Source organism: Salminus brasiliensis, chromosome 20, assembly GCF_030463535.1.
Source record: "Salminus brasiliensis chromosome 20, fSalBra1.hap2, whole genome shotgun sequence".
In the NCBI taxonomy this organism is placed as follows: Eukaryota; Metazoa; Chordata; class Actinopteri; order Characiformes; family Bryconidae; genus Salminus; species Salminus brasiliensis.
In genome coordinates this window covers 26913235-26925994 of record NC_132897.1, presented here as the reverse complement: position 1 = coordinate 26925994, position 12760 = coordinate 26913235, and the positions used below count along the sequence as shown (strand labels likewise).

The 12760-nt window shown below is 41.8% G+C and overlaps 1 pseudogene; it reads right to left on the bottom strand.

Moving 5' to 3' along the window:
- Positions 1-11588: 11588 nt before the first annotated feature.
- LOC140542394 (uncharacterized) overlaps positions 11589-12760 on the bottom strand; it is a 158478-nt pseudogene continuing 157306 nt past the window's right edge.

Here is a 12760-nt window from a genome sequence, read left to right as displayed (position 1 = left end):
TTGCTCCATACACATCTCTCCATCAATCTGTGCATACAAGTAGGATGTTGTAATGTCCACCTGGTGGAGCTCAAGGTCATCTGCATCAACTCAAACTGTGATTTTGTTGAACACCTCTTTGAAGCTCTGTGGTACATTACAGACCCTGTAACAGTAGTCAGTATTGGTCAGTATCTGGTCTTTAATATCTGACACACAGTCAGCTTAAATACTGAGGTGCTTTCCTGTCTCTCTTTGAATAGTGTTTGTTATGTCAATCTTTGTTTAAACGCCATCTTAAGCGTCAGTTTGAAACCCTTTTACCTCTTCTGGAGTCTGAACACGGTTGGCTGTTGGCATGGGGGTACACATCTCTCCCCATGGAAGTCATCTGCTATTGACTGGTCAGTCTGGGTTTGGTGTTCAGTAACACACTCTGTAAGAAATTTCACCAGTCTGTGTTTGAGGACTTTCCCTGTGTCTGGATAGTAGACTAGGTATGATGGACTGTTCTTGTTGTACCCTACAAAGATTCCCTTTCTCATTTTGACTCTAGCTTCTATCTGTCATGTTTGTAAGTGTACTGTGTAGTGTAGTATACTGATCCAAATACTCTCCTCTTTAAAAGGTTTGGCTTTTTCACAACCATATCTGCTGTGGGACAGTGTTCAGTTATTTAACACTCATGGAGCACTGATCGAATGAAGTGGTGTCTAATGTGGTCGTGTCTTCATCTTTGTCACCATACAGGGTTCATGGAAAGAGTGATTGCTTCTTGATTGTCTTCAGGTATTTTCACAGGTGCATATTGGTGATCACTGTTCATGGCACTTAGTAGCTGTGTGAGGTACAAGCTTTCCTGAATGGTAACAGCGAGTGCCATATATTCTCCTTCACATGTAGACCGAGCAGAGAGTAAGAGGACCATCTTTAGTTGGACTAAAACCGGAGTCTGTTGTGCTTCGCCTGTCTTTTGTATTTGAAGCCAAATCTGCATCACTGTGTGCCTCAAGCTTCAGTTTCTCTCCTCTCTTCTGGTAACACAGTCCATGATTAGTTGGAGCCTTTAAGTACCTCCTTACATGCTTGACTGCAGTCCAGTGTTCTTGTCTGACCCAAATGAACTGTGACAATTTGGTGACTGTCCAACTTGGTTCAGGTCTTGTACATGTTGTAATGGTTGCGGCTTTGTAAGTTGTCTTCAAACTAATAAGAAAAAAATGCAGAGCGAACCATCCACTAAGTGTTTTTTTGCTTACTGCACCACAAACCCACTGAAAACACAACAAAACATACAAACATCCACCAATTCTTTTAATGGTTCTTTTATACTTTGTCTATTGGAACAACCCAAAAACAGTAGTTGGATAGCTCTAATCAGAGTGTATCTATAACCCTCTTTTGCACACTGGATCTATAGGACCAGCTAGTATTTTGAGCAAGACTCCAAATTGCTGTTTCGATGCGGTCCTGCTTTGAAAGCTTGTGACGTAATTGGGCTCTGAGTCGAGCAACTATCCCTACTTTATAGCCTTAATATTGGCTTTGTCTTATTTATCTTGTAATCCCTGTGCTATCTGCTACCTGTGTTACTGTACAGTACTTTTTCTCACTAACTGACTTTTGCATTTCTGTCTTTGTGTTTACACTCGAGGAACATGGCGACCGCGGAGGAACAGACGCTCTTCATGGAGCTCGTCCTGCTTGAACCGCAGATCTAGTTGCTGTTGTAGAGACAGACCAAACTCCACAGATGGAAGACTAGGCCGGAGGCAGCCTGGGAGAGTCGTCGTGTTCTCATTGTTGGAGATTCCACTGTGAAACACTTACATTTTGGGCCCAAAGAGTAACGCCGCTGTCTCCTGTTTTCTAGGTGCCTGTGTCCTGAACAGGCTTCCATTGGTGCTTCGGCAGTGTGACACCTTCAGCATCATCTTTCTCCACTGTTCTCCACCTGACTCAGCGAGGCCCTGAAGGAGCACTGCCGCACACTTCTGGACACCTTTCCGAAAAAGACAGACTCAAGGATCGAAGAGGCAGCCTGGGGTCCGTCGTTCATTCTTGGTGATTTGGACAGTTGGCAGGTGTGTGTGTGTGTGTGTGTGTGTGTGCGATATTACTTTTTGATACAAGCAGAAAAAATAATATCAGTGTCACTCAATGTTTCATCTAGGTTCTGTGTAAAGCCATTTTCATCTAGATAATAATGCACCCCCTAGGTCCTTCCAGACTGTTTGAGAGCATACAATGACTTAATCATTTTACAGAAAACCTTTTCACCATGTTTGATTTTCGCTTAAATCTCTCTGGTTGCTTCTTACAGATCTCACAATTAATTAAAGCATTCAAGGAGGCTGTTGTAACGTCCATCTGCTGGAGCCGAAGGTCGTACTTTGCTGTCATCTGCGTCAAAGTGTGTATTGGTGTAATGACTGTGTGTTTGTTTGAATGTTAGGGTTTTTGATTGGGTTTGGGGGTTTGTGGTGTAGTAAACCAAATAACTTTTAGTGGATTGTTCTCTTCTCACTCTCTCTTTTACCTGAGGATGAGCTACAAAGCCATGGTCTACATATAGGTCTACATGTAAATAAAGGAGTGATTGCAGACAATTTAACCCCCCTCAAAGTGCTAGTGAGCAGCACACAATTTTGTCCACAAGACCTCTCATGTTGCTTGTTACTCCTAGGCATTTCTTCATTTTCTTTAATATTAGCATTGGCTTGTTTCTTAGCCAGTTTTAATCCTTGTGTTATCTAGTGTGTTACTTTATATTATTTTGCTTTACTAACTTACTAACCCCTGTGTTTACTCAAGGAATACGGTGGCGGTGGAGAGGCCCTGGGAGAGTCAGCGTGACCAGGGAAACCGGTAAAATGTCCTCGGCACTTTGTCTTCAGCGAAGGACAACTACTCAGGGTGGTGTTCTCGTTTTTGGAGACTTCTTCTAAAACACTAATTAATATCTGTCACAAAGGGTAACTCCAAGGTGCCAGTGTCCTGGAGGACCACTACTGCAGGCTCCCAGACAACATATGGAAGAAGACCGCTGCCAGGATCGTCATTTCTAGCCCTATGCCCATCTACTGATGAGAGAGCAAGCCGTTCAGCCAACTCTTCACGCTCCACCACTGGCTGCAGGTTTGACGTCCGGTCCCCTTCTGCAAAGAAAGGCTTCATCTGTGCTCCCTGGGGTTTGTTGATCTCTCCGGGAACATCAAGAAGGTACTATGCCAGGACTGACTTACCTGACTGGTGTGACTGGGTAGGGCCAGTGATTTACATGATTTACTTTATTCCAATCATTAATTCTGCCATTGCTCTGCTTGTGTTAAAAATTGTCTCTAGCTCATATTTCTGACGAACCCTGCAGTATCTAACCTGTGTTGGTCCCACACATTGTAACCAAACATTATCAATGACTTTATTAGGGATAACCACCTTAGTTCACCATGTCTAATGAATACATGGCCCTGAATGAATCCACTCCCCCAGGTTTTAACTATTACAGTTTTCTTTACAGGTCTGGTCGTGGCAGCATATTTATGATAAAAAGCTAAGTCTTTTTATCTATTCCATCTGCAACAGTGTGTGACTGTCTGTATATCTTTATCTCTTTGTCCATCTGTAACTCTGGCTGGTTGTCCATCCATCTGCAACTTTCAGTGTCTGTGTGTCAGTCCAACTTTTAATCTGAGGTAGCTCTCTTTACATATAAGGCATATAATTTCCCTACCGACTCACCGTAAAGATCTGATTCATGTAACAGATGATCTAGCCTGCACATCACTCTCTAACCACAGCTTTTTGTGTTAATAAATGGTGCACCAGCTCCATAGCAGACCTGCTTCAGTTACTGAAAAGGACTTGTTTAGCATAGTTCCATCACAGTTTTTAAAACTGGTTTTGCCTAGGCTCTGTCTGTCTATTCATGTGCAGCTGTCTTTCTGACTGTGTGACGGTTTCTGACTGTTTGGCAGTGTGTATTTCGATCCACAACTCTGGCTGTTTGTCCATCTACAACTCTCTGGTTGCCTTTTCATTTACACCTGTGTGGCTGTCTGCTTGGCCATTTGTTTGCAATTCAGTGTCTGTCTGTCAATGTGCAACTCTGGCAGTCTTTCTGACTATGCATTTGCAACCATGTTTGACTGTATGTTCCTTTGTCCATCTACACCTCTCGCTGGCTGTCTATAAAGCTGCAGTTCATTCTGTTTAGATTCTGGCAGCTACTCTGACTGGCTGTCTATGCATGTGAAACTCCCTATCCGTCTGCAAATGTATGATAATCCCTCTGCAACTTTGTTTGGCTGGCTGTCAGGTGCAGTGATGGCTTTCTTTCTGACTATGTGTCTGCGTCTCTGTTGTTGTGTGCTGCTTTGACTGTTTATCCATGTGCAACTCTGGCTGGCTGTCTTTCTGACTGTGCGTCTGTAACTATATTTGGCTGTGTGAATGTCCATCAACACTCTTTGGCTGTTAATAAATCTGCAATTGGTTCTGTTTAGACTCTGGCTACAACTCTGACTGGCTGTATATCCAACTGCAACAGGTTGACTGGGTGGCTGTCCATTTTAAACTGTGTGTGGTGCTGTTTGCATGTCCATGTGCAACTTTGTGGCTGGCTGGCTGGCTTTCTTTCCATATGTGATTCTGTGGCTGGACTGGCTGTCTGTGTGCAGCTCTGGCTGGCTCGCTGGCTGCTTACCGTTCTGCATCTCTGTCTGTCTCCATCTAAAACTCTGCAATTCATCCTGCTAAGGCTCTGGCAGCAACTCCGGCTGTGTCTATCCATATGAAACTGTCTGACTATCTGCATCTCTGGCTGGTTGTGTCTATCTGCAACTGTGTGGCAATTTAGTGGCTAATTTTCTTTCAATGTGCAGTTCTGGCTGGCTGGCTGGCTGTTTTTCCGACTATGCATCTGCAACTCTGTTTGACTGTATGTATGTCCCTTGGCTTTCGGTCCTTCTGCATCTCTGTCTGTCTGTCTGTCTGTCTGTCTGTCTGTCTGTCAATCTATACCTCTCTGGTTATAAATCTGCAGTTCATTCTGTTTAGACTCTGGTTCCAACTCTGACTGTCTGCAACTGTGTTTGTCTTTAAATCTGCAGCTCTGTGGTTGTTTTTCTGTTCATCTGCTTGAAATTGTGACCACATGTGTCTATTCTCTCGTCCCTGCACTGGATTCCAGTTAAATTCCATGTTGATTATAAAATACTTCTTCTGAAATGAGTCTCTTGATTGTTTGTCCCCACAGCATCTTGGAGAACTTCTTAAAACCTACAACCAGTAACGTACATTTCTTTTGCAGGATTCAGTTTCCCACTTCAGAAGAAGCAACTCTGGGGGTATTCTAATCATGCTGCTGTAGCCTGTTTTCATACTAACACTGTTCTGTCCTGATCTGATTTACAGGTTCTGATTATTATTGTCTTTCTAATCTACGTTTACAGGTCGTACACCAGTCTACTCATACTCCTAAATCCCTTTCTTAATTTTCTTCTTGAAAATGGCCCAGAACATTGTGCACCCTTGACCTCCTTTCAGGCCCCCAGGAATCTGGTTCCTATCCTTTTTCACACACAAGGACAATGCACCACCTAATGTTTAGTTAGTCAATCATACCGATGTCTCTTGTGAGTTTCTGTGTTCAAAACAAAGTGTTTCATCCAAACTGGCTGAGCTGTTCTCGCGTTTGAGACTCTTACCAACACTACTTTAGGAAATGACCGCATGTGGTTGTCCTATGTAGCTTTTACAGCCACAGTGCTTCAGGACTGAAATAAGGGGGTGAGGACACCAGTCTTACGGGATGATAGAAATCCATGTTTGGTAAATGGAAAATGTTTATGGACTCTGAGCTGATCATATGGATTGCAGTGCTTGTGCTCGAGACTGATGTATTATCCTGTTCATTCAAGTCCTTTTTCTCGGAGTGGTAGATATGTCTGTTTCTTTGCAAATGTATTTTGGCCACAATTCTGTCTCTACTGTTATGACCTTGATCAATTCTACCCGTGTCATTTGTACAGTAAGTCCTGTGGCAAAAGAGGCCTGAGTTTAGGGAAGGACATTTTTATTGTGTCCAATCCTTTGAGTATGTTTATGTAGTTAGGACTTTCCCTGTGAATCAAGGCCTTGTTTTATCTAAGATGTGCTTGAAACCTTTACTGTTTTTTTTTTTTTTGTTTGTTTTTTTTTGTTGTTGTTGATGTTTTAAGCTTGCCGTGATCTGACTCCCACCCTACCCATTGGATCTCCTAACCCCTTGTTTTCCCCCCTCCTTTCTTCTCTCTCTCTCTCTCTCTCTCTCTCTCTCTCTCTCTCTCTCTCTACCTCTACACCTCTACCATGTATTGAGATGCCCAGTTCCAGCTATTCCATCCTTGTACCACCAGACCTGGCTCTCGACTATCCTACAGCCCACTGTCCTGATCTAGAGCCTCGTGTTGATTCATCCTCACCTCACTGCATGACCATGTATACCTGCCTGGACTTCAACATTTCACTCACGTTTTCATCTTTTATGGCTTGACGGCGCATTTCCATATTCTCTTAATTCAGTATTGATTTATTGTTTTTATTCCTGGGTTTTATTCTAGGTATTTATACCCAGATCTCTGTTTAATGCTTTGTGATGACATTTGTTGTTTTATAAATAAACTTGAATTGATTTTATAAGGCTTTTCCCCTTTTATCTATTTTGTTTTTTGCCAATGTTTCAATACCACTCCCTTTTCCTATCATTTATTACTTGTTGACACTTTGAACATATGGTCGAGTGATGACGCCAACTGCTCGTACTTTCCTGCTTTAGAGAAACTAGGGCTGTCAGCTTGTATATCATATATACTCTTCTATATTCTGAAAGCAGTGTGTGCAGTCTTTAATCCCTTATTTTTTTACTAATAATAATAATCATAATACATGTAACATTTGCTGTTACTTTACTTTGTGTGTTATTATAGTGGTCTAGTGGTTATAGATTTAGTCTCTATGTATACCAGGCTATGTAGAAGTCAAAACAGTAAAAGTCAATACAAAAAACAACTGAACTGTTCACTAATGCTGATTAGAGGTTTCTGATTGAATACTCACGACAGGAAGAGCTTACTCGGGCCAAAGGCCAGTATATTAATTATGAATTACTTCAGGTGACCATATATATGTAAATTCAGTATGCGAGTAAAAGGGGAACACACATTTACTTTCACTGTTATGGTAAATTTATCTTTACCCCTTATCTCGTGTACATTACGTCCTCTCTGTAATCTTCTCATCCTGAACTGAATTTAGAGCATCTATCGACCGATACTTGGAAAATACTTGAACATGGACTCCCAGGTGGTAGGTGGGATGAGAAGAATCGTATCTTAAAATAAAAAAATATGTGAAAAAACTGGATGTAGTTCAGTTCATGACCATCATGAAAAGGGAGAGTGACGGTCTGTAAACAGAAGAATTGATAAATCTGTAGAATCCTCACTTGAACTGAATGTTTAAATGCACTGGAACTAAAGAAACAAACTGTAGCTGGTCTCTGTGGCCTAGACCTTGCAAAGGCTTGTGGGAGGGTGCGGGGAGATTGCCTCTCCAAGGCCAAGTGAGGTGAGGGTCCCGGAGAGCAGGAGATAAGAACTAATAAACTGCTGTTATATTTAATATATGCCAGAGTTAATCGTTTAGACGCTACAGTCTATTAGACGTCTAAATTAAACAGCCCATAATGTTGCATATTAATGGTTTTCAAAAGCTGCCATGGAGTTTCAGTTCTTAGTTTCTAAAATGAATCTGGGTCTGGGTTCATGTTGGGAAATAAGGACTGTTTACACTCATTATGGAACTTAAAGGTGAAGGTCACTTTAGGTCAGTCTGAAACCACGTTAAGGTCATTTTTTCCAGGCCTCCTCAGACTGTGGTTATTAGCACAACAAAACGGAGACAGTTCAGGGTAAAGAGACATAAGTAGACAATTCAGTCCAGTTTCACAGAGATTACACTGATTCAGGATGAAAAGCGACACAGTAGCGCCACCTACAGGTCAGATATCATATCTGCAGCAGCAGCTCCAGTCATAGACTGAGAAGAAGAAGCCAACGATCATTTCCTCACTTATTAACGAGGCTAATCGTCTCATCTTAAGGCATTTTAGCACATTAAATATGTAAATATTACCATTGTTATTATTGTTAATAAATAATGACAACCACAATAATAATTTCCTTTATGTATTACAGATGTGATGTTTTCATGATACAGTTGTTTTCAATTATAATAATAATAATAATAATAAATAATAATGATAATAAATAATTTATTAGTTACTGTCATACCTGGTCAGACGTGGCAGTGAACACAAGGAAACACTTGCAGGGATGGACGATGCAGGACTTTAATGTAACCTGGGCAAAAGTAAACAGACACAACAAAGCAAAGCACAACCGGGGGAACAGCAATCTAATGCACAGAACCAGAAACAAAATCAAAACCTCACAACTCAAACTGGACACAGTAACACAGCTGGGACTGGGAGGAAGCTGAGCAGTATTCAGGAAAATGAGAAACATATCAAACAAAAGCAGAACACTAGACGGAGCTCGGGCCAGAAGAAAGAACACAAGCGAGGTGTTGAAAAAAACAATGAACAGAAACCTGGAAGCAGAAAAACCAACAAACCAAAATAATGAAGGAAAAACAGAGAAGAAAGACTTCAGTGAAACAGGGAGGCATCAGGGCTTAGATCAGCAGAGCAGACAGAGCAACAAGGATAACAGACATAAGACCAAACAGGCAACGACAGGATCAGTCTGCTTCCTCTTTGAGCAGAGCGTAGAGCGCAGTGCTACAGAGGCTGTAACAGAGCTGATTCACGACAACGAGAGAAAACAAAGCGACGGCTTAAGAAGCTCCAGTCCCAGCTGACCTTGATCCGCTTAATGAGGGAAGCCGGCTGCTGAGCGCGTGCCGAGGGCCTGACAGTTACAGGTATTACACTGTATTTACACAATTCATTTATATCATTTATTTTACTATTAATAATAACGGTTATGTTTACAGTTTTAAATATTTGAATATATTTATATTGCCATTATTGTTAATTATAAATGAACAACAACAGTAATAATAATGATGTCCTTTATTCATTACTTGAAACTGAACTGATTTTGACTGTTGATGAACTTAGACAATCACAGCAATCACTTGCAGACATGCCCCTAGTTCTCCAGGTAGCCAACAGGAGGGCCAGCTGATTTGTATTTGTGTGGCCTTTCCTTAATGTTTTACACCGAGCATCAACAACATAGCAGCACATGCAAAGCCCAGAAGGAAAACCACAGCCGGCCTCCTCCACACTGTCCCTCCTGTCTGAATGTGTGAGCAGTGACGCTGCCCCAGTTACTCACATCTGTCACTAGAAAGTGTTTCAGCAGGTGCTTGAAGAAGCTTTCCTCACCTCTTCTGGAATTGAGACAGTCAGAGATTTAATAAAGAAAACACATCCAGTTCAGCAGACGGAAACACGTTGTTACTAGGAGAGGGTCAACAGAGGATGGTCAGACTGGTTGGAGCTGACAGAAAGGCTACAGTGACTCAGAGAATCACTCTGTACAGCTGTGGAGAGCAGAACAGCGTCTGCTCCTCTGAGCTTAGTGGCTGAATGTGTATGAAGACCTCCTGACTTTTCTGGTCAGAGTACGTCATCACCACTATCTAGTTTACATTAATGTAGTCCTCATCAGAGAACTCTGAGATGGATGATGAAGACTATTATGAGAACTCAGAGGATTCAATCTCCTCATGGGCAGTCGTGTGTGTGTGTTTGGCATCTACAGGATGATCATATCAGAACACACAAATGAAAAACTGGTTTACGACACAATTTTAGCCACAAAATGTCAATGTTATGTGAACTACAAAGTGGGCAGGAACCTGAAAGATGGGAAAATAAGTCAATTTCCAATATTATAACCAGTACTGACTCAAATGACTATGATGTTCTACACAGTTTACATAAACATTCACCTGCTGCTGATTTTCCAACGCTGGTTTTTCCACATCAGCATCTACATTGATGTAGTCATCATCAGAGTCACCGAATCTTCTTTCTCTGGAAGAACTGTTTCTCCACTTTCATCATTATCATCTTCATCCTCCATCTTCTTCCTCAAACAGGTGATCCTGATCCTGTGTTTTCCCCCTACAGAATAACTGAGTCACAATACAGTTAAAACTTAACTCTGCCACATCTCTCAGTCCTAGCTTCACTTTTCAGAGGAGGGTCTGGTCTTCTCCCACAAAGCAAAAGCCACCAGAATTCCACCCTTCTCTAATTCCAGAGTTCTTTAATTCTCTTACACCTGGTTCAATACAACCCCAACTCCTCCCAGTACAACCCAAACTCCTCCCAGGGCAACCAGAATTCCTTCCAGTACAACCAGAACTCTTCCCAGTACAACTAAAAGTCTTGCGAGTACAAACAAAATCACCACCAGTACAAGCGTAACTCCTCCCAGTACCACCTTAACTCCTCTCAGTACATCCAAAGTCCCTCCCAGTAGAACCAAATCCCCTCCCTTTACTGGGAAATAAGTGAATTAGCAGATTCCATCCCACTAAGCAATCAGATTCCAGTCTGACGAACCAGAGAGGCATTAGACTACTAAGTGTAACAGGATGCACCAGATTAGAGTCCTCTCTTTGTTGAAGAGCGATTTCTGCTTTTTCATAATCATCCTCCTCCTCCCCCTCAGTCTCCTCATTTCCCGCCGGGGCTCTGGCACCTGAAGAATTGTGTGGATAGATAAATTAATAAATAAATAAATACATCTTTTTAGTGGTTAACCATCTTTTACAGCAGCACATTTCTCTACACTTTAAACAAGGGGGTTCTTAAAGGCCTCTTTATAAAACCATGACACATCAAAGAACTACTGAATTTTACATGGTTCCTTGCCTGGTTAAATAATTTTTTTTTTAATATCAGTACATTTTTACCAAAAGGCATTCTACACAGTACCTAGGTACACTATGTAACTAGGTACAAAAGTATTGGGACACCTGCTCATGCTCATTGTTTCTTCTAAATATAGAGATCCACAACAACTCAACAAAGTAGTCTGCAAGAAGAATGTTTCTTTTTGGGATTTCTTATAGATTTTATAAAATGTCTTCAAAATATAATGGATGATGCTTCATCCATTAGTTTTGGGATGAGTTGGGGAGTTTGGGATGAGGTGGGGTGGAAATCCTCACATCCATGTTCGTTCTGCAGAGAAGAAAATAAGATACTTTTTAATACCCTTGATTTCAGAAGAAATGAATGAGCAGGTGTCCACAAACATTTGGACATGTGTATCTACTCTCTGTTTACCTTCTGTGAGTTTCAGTGTACCTCAGTAAACTGTCCTCTGAACAGAAAGTACTCACAGTGTCTACGATACGTCTTCTCAGCTTTCTGCAGTTTTTGCTTATTTCTCCCTTTGAGGAAAACAATGATCGGCACTGATACGAGTAACAGTCCTGCTGCTGCTGCTGAAAAACTGATGATGGGAACCAAAACTGTCAGAACATTTACACTTCAGGAGAACTAGTCCAGAAAAACGATGAGCTCATCTTATTACTGTAACTTTCACAGTGACGGCCAAGAGTTCCGTGTTGGAGAATCTAAAAGAGTGTGAAGACACAGTTACTTCCTAAACACAACTGTAGTTTCCCTGGTGGACATAATCAGCCTCAGGGAAGGAGAAGGTGGTTGAGTGGTTAACAGCTGACTGAGTTTTGGTGATGCTGGATTCACCACTGAACTCCAGGTGGAAGGAGCCTCCTGGATACTGCGGTTGAACGGAGCAGATGATGGAGCTGTAGCTCCTGGTCACTTCAGGCCCTTCAAGCCACCAGTGAAACACCGGTGAAGCACTGAAGGAGATGTTGGGCTGCAGCAAATTCACTGGAAAAGAAGAGGAACTGGTATCAGTAGCTGTAAACTGGTACAACATTCACACAGGCCACATTGTGATTGCAGCAGCTCACCCACAGTGGCTGTTCACACATACAGCAGTTCTCCGTTGGGAAGGCAGCTACTGTTTGTGAGCTGATGACAGCCAGACAGATACCAATCAGTTAAGTTGCTCTACTAAAAATAGATAATGGACTGAATTCAGCATCTTTAAGGTGCACCTATTTCTGACACAGATGTGCAAACAGCACGCAGCTTGTCTAGTGCTTGTAGAAAAGTACTGCCATTAGAATAGGACACTTTTTATGGAGCAGATAGTAAACATGAACCTGCTTGCGCCATGCCTGATGTCAGGCGTGGGTTAGAGGGGTATAAAACCACCCAGCATTGAGCTGAATTATGGTGGTGCTCCATCTAATAGTTTTAGATGGGATGAGTTGGGGAGTTGGGGATGAGGTGGTGGGGTGGTGATCATCCAACATCCTGACCTCACTAACGCTCTTGTCACTGAATGCAATAAAATCCTCACAGCAATGCTCCTCCAAACTCTAGTAGAAAGCCTTCTTCCCTGAACAGTAGAGACAGTTACTCCAACAAAAGCAGGATAAATACTTTTTTTATATCCTTCATTTTGAAGAAACAATGAATGAGCAGGTGTCCAAATACTTTTGTCCATATAGTGTAAATCACAGAATTCTTGATTTAGCGCTAATTAGTAAAATATAATATTCTCTTTAATTTTCATTGGTTCTTATAACTTCTTATAGTCCATACCTGTTCTCTAAACAGAGCAGCACATGCTAAGCACAAAACTGGCCGGGTGTG